Source organism: Palaemon carinicauda, chromosome 1 (assembly GCF_036898095.1).
Source record: "Palaemon carinicauda isolate YSFRI2023 chromosome 1, ASM3689809v2, whole genome shotgun sequence".
Lineage (NCBI taxonomy): Eukaryota > Metazoa > Arthropoda > Malacostraca > Decapoda > Palaemonidae > Palaemon > Palaemon carinicauda.
This window is the reverse complement of record NC_090725.1, coordinates 332,752,959-332,760,446: the sequence shown is the minus strand read 5'-3', so window position 1 is coordinate 332,760,446 and position 7,488 is coordinate 332,752,959. Positions and strand designations below refer to the sequence as shown.

Below are 7,488 nucleotides of genomic sequence, written 5' to 3'. Positions count from 1 at the left end.
AATTGAGTTGACCATAGCAAATCTCACGGCCAGCTCTTCCAACCAACATGACATATTACGTCACAAATTTGTTTTAAACATGTAATATTAATATTCTAATCATTACATATGCTCGGCCAGCTATCTCAATTTTTTTTTACAAAAATTTAACAACAAGCCGAAACATGGTTATTAGGTGTGACTGGACATACGTATCATTCATTGTCCAAAACTAGCTATATCCAACTGAGGACGAATGTCCAAACAGGCACACCAAAATTAATAACAATAGTGCATACAAAAAAAAGATATTACCAAAGCAAAAAGAAAAATGCATGATAAAACCAAGATCATACATATGGTACATTGCTAGCAAATGATTACATGGTACCAAAAAACAAAACAAATTCTGACTTACAAATGATTCGGTAACTTGATAAAAAATAATTGTTACCTTTGTCAGAAACAAGATACTCAATATTCAGTGCACAAATACGAATTCCTGGTACGTACACGTACCACGGTTTCGTACATATATATATATTTATATATAGGGCTGATACATTTTATTAGATGCCCATAGATTCTGTTATATATCTTATATATTTTTTATTTTTTTTTTTTTTTTTTTTTTTCTTTTTTAACATTCCGGCTTATATATTTTTATTAGATGCCGAGAGAAAAAAATGATTTATATCCTTTTTTATTTTATTTATTTTTTTAAATGTTATTTTAAATGTATTTTTAACAATGCAAATGTAGAGAATTTCTTTAATTACATATTACTAGCGTACTAGTCAGCTTTTCATACAAACATCATCCTGACAAATTACTCCCTTAGCGAATGAGGTGGCCACTCATACAGCTTTGAATTGTATCAGGTAAGGGGTATTGTCAGGGCTATTCAACTCGTTCCTTTGTAGCTGCTTGCTGTGCCGTAACCTACGCCAAACAAGGATGTTCACGGCGATAAATATCATCACCGTGAAACACAAACTAGCCAGTATTATGGGGTGAAGAATCTCTTTGTAAGTCGGCGACAGGTGGTCCTTTTCGGTAAGTTTCATTAAGTGTTTCGCCACACTTCCTTTATAGGGGAGAGGAAGTGCGGGCGTTGTAGAGGTCCACGTGAAATTCGCGAAGTAAGCACGTTCTCTGATGATTGTCCGTAGGCCAGTCACCATGGAATTCGGGGAAGTCCCGATACAGCCATCTGCTGCGACGAAGATGTGGTTGTGGGATGTGGATCCGTCAGGGCATGATATATTGAAGCCGTCCTTGTCGTATCGTATCCACGAGCCATTATTTAGTCTGCAATTGAATTCTTTATTGTCAAAGGGATAAAGCTTATCCAGACAATTTTCACTTGTATGGGAGAGAGCACCGTCTAGCACTATACCTAACTCGCATGAATCCATCAAGTTTTTACGGAATTCAAATGAGTCAGCTGTACATATTTTTCTATCCATTGCGTCTGAACAGTGAGTTAATTGATTTAAGTCTTTAATGACCGTATATGTTTCCTTGTCTGGGGAAATCAATACGTGTCCTGTCAAACTGGATATTACTGGATTTGAGTGATTCGTCATGAAAGTCGGAAATGGTGATATCCTGTAAGATTGCCAGGCATCAGAAGAATCAAAGGGAATTGTAATCCTAATCTTGTTATTATCTACGTTTACTGTAATTAGGCTGTAATAAAATTCTAACCTATGTTCGTCTAACAAAGGAACATAGCCTAGTTTATCCCTAGTGTTCTCCAGAACTAATTTTAAGTAACGTATAGGCAACAAATGGGGCGACAATACACCTTTAGTTGCTAACGTGATAGCTTCTACATAATCCTTGGATTTCTCAATGAAATGTGCAATTCTGTTATGTATGTGATCTATCTTTGAATCATAATACGTTAATGTTGCTAACAAATCCTGTACTTCCATAATTTGAACGATATTATCTGAATGTTCATTTAACAAATCCATAATTTTATTGATTGAAGCTAACTGATCCCTTAGTTCTGACATAATCAATTCATCTTTATGAGTCAAGAACTCAATTTTCTTATTTTGATTACTAATTTTAAGACGATTGGAAAGTCCTAAACCTAAACTTGCAACAGACCCAAAGATGCTTAATGCAGCATAAATGAACGGATTCCGTCTTTCTTTTTGTTCGTGTCCTACAGTCCACATCAAAAGGTCATAAGCCAAAGATCCTGTCTCTCCAGTCTTATTCTTTAAGTCATCAGATAGCATCTCTGCAACTTTTAATGTTGAGCTAAGCAAACTCTTAGTAGTCAAATGAAAATGTCTCCTATGCAACTCATCCAATGATGCAGAAAACCTTGAAATGGCGGTTCTTAAGCTAGTGACATCATTCTCTTGAAGAAAAATTGCTTGCATATGCACTTCGACAATTACGTTGGTTGATGTAATAAAAATGTCTTCTTGTCTTTCAACTATATTTCCATATTTAAAATATATATTCTTAGTCTTAGAACTCATCCCATACGAAAAAAATGTCTGAGCGAACAATATCACTCCCAACAACAAAAAATTCATCTTGGAAACCTGTAACGAGAAAAAACATATGTAATTACTCCTGTATTAAAAAGAAAACTTTTAAATTAAAATTAAAATTTTTCCTCACTTCTTTTTAATTTCTTATGTGAGACAATGGTACTATTCTCTCATCCGTGGGTTGGGCTACATTTTGAATTCTAAACCTATTGGCCGTTAATATTTCCAAAATGTTAAATGGGCCTTCAAACTTAGGTGTTAGTTTATAGTTGAGCCCTTTTCTGACATTGATTTGAATATAGATGTTATCACCCACGGTATATGTTTTAGTTGGTTTCGCTATTTTATCATGATTCCTTTTCATTATGATTTGTGATTCTTCTAAATTCTTTCGAAGGATATCATATCGACTTATACTTGCATTTATACATTCTTTTAAAGGATTTGATAGATTAGTTGTAGGCGTTAATACATGGAAAGGTGTTCTAACTGGGGTACCATACAATGCTTCATGCGGTGACATTTTAATTGATATATGATATGAATGATTCAGAGTACTCAGTGCCGCCGGTATTGCAATATCCCAGTTGGGGTCTGATCCCCCTAGTGTTACCCTTAATATATTTAATATCTTCCTATTTGCTCTTTCCACTAGCCCATTCGACTCTGGGTGATATATCATGGTATTGATCTTCTTTATTTTGAGGAATTCACACAATGAGGTAAGAAAGTGATTATTAAATTCACCACCCGAGTCTGAGATTATCATGTGTGGAATTCCATGTTTACAAATGTAACACTCGTAAAACTTCCTAGCGCATTCAATCGCAGTTTTAGTTTTAAGCGCTATTAGTTCTGTATATCGAGTTAAAGCATCTATAATTACTAAGAGGTGCTTATTCCCTCTGTCTGACTCGTAAAATCCTGTTAACAAATCTAAATGTATTCTTTCAAAAGGTTGATTGGGAACAGGATAAGTTCCTAAGCTAACAGGTGTTTTCGTATGCCCTTTGTTTTCCTGACATGTGCGACAATTAGCTATGTGTCTTTTTATATCTGTAAGCATTGTATGCCAATAAAACAATGATTTGGCTTTCTGTGACATTAATGAGAACCCAGGGTGTCCATGTAATGGATTTGAATGCAACCAATTCAGGACAGTGGAAACAAGTGAGTTTGGTACTACTACCTGGTCGTTAGTTACATGTGGTGTATTGCGGGTTTTCCTTGTCACAGTCCTACACAGAATATTATCTTTGATTACATAATTCTGCTGCTTATACTTTATATATTCTTTTTCTTTATGATTGCCTTTCAAAGCATTTATAATTGTTTCTATTTTCTGATCTTTTCTTTGCTCAGTCTGTAACAATTCAGCACTCCAGCCTAAATCTTCTTGTTCAGATATTGTTTTTACAATAGGCATGGATGTTGATATATCTATTAATTCAGCTAAAGACTCCGTACAAGATGACACGGGGTTGCGTGATAATGCATCCGCAATGATATTTGCTTTCCCAGGTAAATACCCGATTCTTGCGCCAAAATCTTGAATGATTAAATGCCACCGAGTTCGTTTAGGGCTGTGATTGAAGCCTTTAAAGAACTCTGTTAGTGGTTTATGGTCAGTAAGAACCTTAACGGGATAACCGTAAATTATGAACTTAAAATGCACTAGCGAATTAACAATAGCTAGTCCTTCCTTGTCTATTACTGCATATTTACTTTCGGAAGTTCTCAATTTTCGAGAATAGAAAGCTATCGGGAAAAACTGTTTATCATATTGCTGAAGCAATACCCCTCCCACTCCTAAGTCTGAGGCGTCTGTTGCAATGAAGAATTCCTTACCGAAGTCAGGAAATTTTAAGATAGGAGAACTACACAGTTCATCTTTCAAAGTATTAAACGCCTGTTGATGTTGCTCAGACCATATGAAATCTACGCCCTTCTTCGTAAGATCAGTTAAAGGAGCGGCTATTATTGAATAGTTGCGTATAAAACGCCTGTAATATCCACTACAACCCAGAAATTGCTGTATTCCCTTGACATTAGTAGGTATGGGAAAATTACGTATAGCCGACACCTTATCATGGACTACTTTAAGACCTTGGCTTGACACCATGAAACCCAAATATACTAATTCTGTTTTGAAAAATTCACACTTACTAATCTTTACCCTTAAGTTATGTTGTCTTAATCTCTGTAGTACTAGTTCTAACTTACGTAGATGTTCTTCTAAGGTGTTGGAAAAGATTACAAGATCATCCATATAGGCATGCAATATATCCCCTAACAAGTCTCCAAACACTATGTTAATCATTCTTGTAAATGTTATAGGAGCACAACGTAAACCAAAAGGCATCCGTAAAAATTCATAATGTCCCCTGGCTGTGCTGAAGGCTGTGTATGGGATACTATCTTCTTCTAATGATATCTGGTGAAAGCCTTTAAGTAAGTCCAAACTGGTAAAATATTTATTCTGACCTAACAAAGACAAAATATCGTCAGTACATGGCACTGGGAATCGATCAGGGATCGTTTCCTCGTTTAGACGACGAAAGTCGACACAGATACGCCATGTTCGATCTTTTTTCGGTACAACTATTAAAGGAAAATTATAAGGGCTATTTGATTTTCTAATGACTCCTTCCTCTAACATTTTACCTACTTCATCATTTATTTCATTCTGGAATTTCATAGGGAGTCTGTACGAGGGTACATATATAATTTTCTGTTTGTCTTTTAACCTTATTTGATGCTCGATCACATCTGTTTTCCCTAAGGATCCATCCGTAGTGGAAAAGACATCTGTATATTTATTTAAAAGTTCAAAAATTTTCTGCTGAATTTCTTCGTCTTGAATGTCCTTACTGATTTTATTTTTAATAGATCGTAAAAGGGATTCATCCGCAACTGATTGAGAGTGATTGATTTCAGCAACGGTAAGAATACGATGTTTATAAACTTCTACATCCAAGATATGTTGATTTTTGTGAATTACTAAAGTGTTATTTAAATGATTACAGACTTCGATATTACATTGCTGATGTGAGCCTACTGTATAAATAGCTTGTGTGACAGACAATCCGTTGGTTTTCAAAGTATCGGAAAGGATTAATATTTCAGATCCCGGTAGTGTTTTCTTTATTTGCACTATTAAATTCGAAGGTATGTTTGGTTCGATATATTGCGTGCAAGATGATATTACGGGTGAACGAGAATTCTGCTGGGTCGCGTGTATTATTTCTTTATTAGTGAGACAAGTTATTGGTTCTTCAACGTACGTTACGGTTACATTTGTCGTCTCCTTATTATCCAAAACAGACTTTAAAGTATTAGAAGACTTATAGAATTTCCCTTTGATATACACGCCGTGCTTTGCAGGAGCTAAGATAATGTTTTGATTTCCCATAGATGGGTATCCTATAATTACAGCTGGATACATATTAATGTTTTTCACAACAACAAATGTATCGGCAAACGTGCGATTACCGACTCTGAACTGAATATGAGTTATGCCTATGACGTTTAATTCATTATTTCCTATACCTGAAAGTCTGATTCCTGATTTTTCAATCGGAAAGTTCGAAAACAACAAATGATGCGTCTTCAAATCCATAATATTACGTGGACTACCAGAGTCAAAAAATAACGTAAAGGATTTGTGTTCTAAATTTACAGCATATAAGGTTGGCCGTAACTCATTTTGGCTTATTATTGTATGAATTCGTTGCAAATCTACGGGAGCATGCACTGTTTTACTTAATTCGGCCGTGTGTTTCATAGGAAAATCTATTGTCTCACATTTATCTGATAAAACATTAAATTGATTATTCAATACTATTGATGTTGACATAAATGACCTTGACCCAACATCACTCTCTTCCCCTCTAGAGTTAACTATGTGGTATTTGCTTTGTTCTGCACATTCTGAAAATTAGGCTGACTTTGCGAGGTCTGGTTTGACGGCCCAGGCTCAGCGATATTTGAAGTGTTTGTTTGTTTCGGACTCTGAACTGCATTGACATTTTGTTGTTTCTTCTTATTGTTAAAATGAGGATTTTTCTTTTTATTTCCATATGGAACTGACTGTGGAATTGACTGTGCATTTCTAGGATATTGTTGTGTCTTACGCGCGTAACATTGACTATAAGAATGTGATCCTGTGTTGTGAACTGAACAAAATTTCGTTCTACAGTCTGCGCTTATGTGACCTTGACGTTTGCAGTTGTAACACGTCACTCCCGCTACTGGATTATTAATTACGTTCACTGTTTGTGGTTTTGTTTCATTCTTAGCAAAAACTTGAGTTAACACGGGATCGAGATCTGGACACTTGGACATGTGCTTCTTTATCTGTTTATAGACATCCAATTCCGTACTTGCAGGCATTAACTTCTTATCAAAGCACCGCACTAAAGCTTCAGGCAACATAAGTGTCATGCAAGTTAAATACATTAATCGTAAAAAATCTTTCACGGAGATATTATCGTTAGTAACCCAAGTGGAATTACCTAAAATGTCCTGATATTCGTTAAGCCTATCAGCTATGAGAGCTGCTCTCTCAACAACATTAAGCCGATTCATAGTGGCTTGATTAAGTGTATTTCGTAACGTTAACACTACATCCAAAGCTTCTTCACCCCCATAGATCGCGCGTAACCTAACTTTGAAATCATCCCAAGTAACTGCTTCCTGAAATGAAACACCTCTTAAATACGCACTCGCATCCCCCTTAGAAAAATCTATAAAACTTTTAGCTTCTTGTAATTGTACAAAAGGATCTACGATTTGTTTGGCATTTAAATGGGCATCAACGGATGAAATCCATGACTCCACATTTTGTGGCAAGAACCCGTTGACACGGCCTTGAAAAGGAAGGATTGCTGACCTGGCATTTACAAGCGTCACAATTGGAGGAGGATTAGCCTGGCCTACACCACTAGGTCCAGGGGTAGGGCTGACAGGAGGAGCCATGACTGCTGTATTC

At 35.9% G+C, this 7,488-nt stretch overlaps 1 long non-coding RNA gene across 1 annotated transcript in view; it reads right to left on the bottom strand.

Annotated features, from left to right (window-relative positions):
- Positions 1-999: 999 nt before the first annotated feature.
- Positions 1,000-7,488, bottom strand: part of LOC137645689 (uncharacterized) — a 7,650-nt gene continuing 1,161 nt past the window's right edge. Inside the window, exon 2 of the long non-coding RNA XR_011045335.1 lies at positions 1,000-1,290. This is a non-coding gene — a long non-coding RNA (uncharacterized lncRNA). The remainder of the gene's footprint in view (positions 1,291-7,488) is intronic.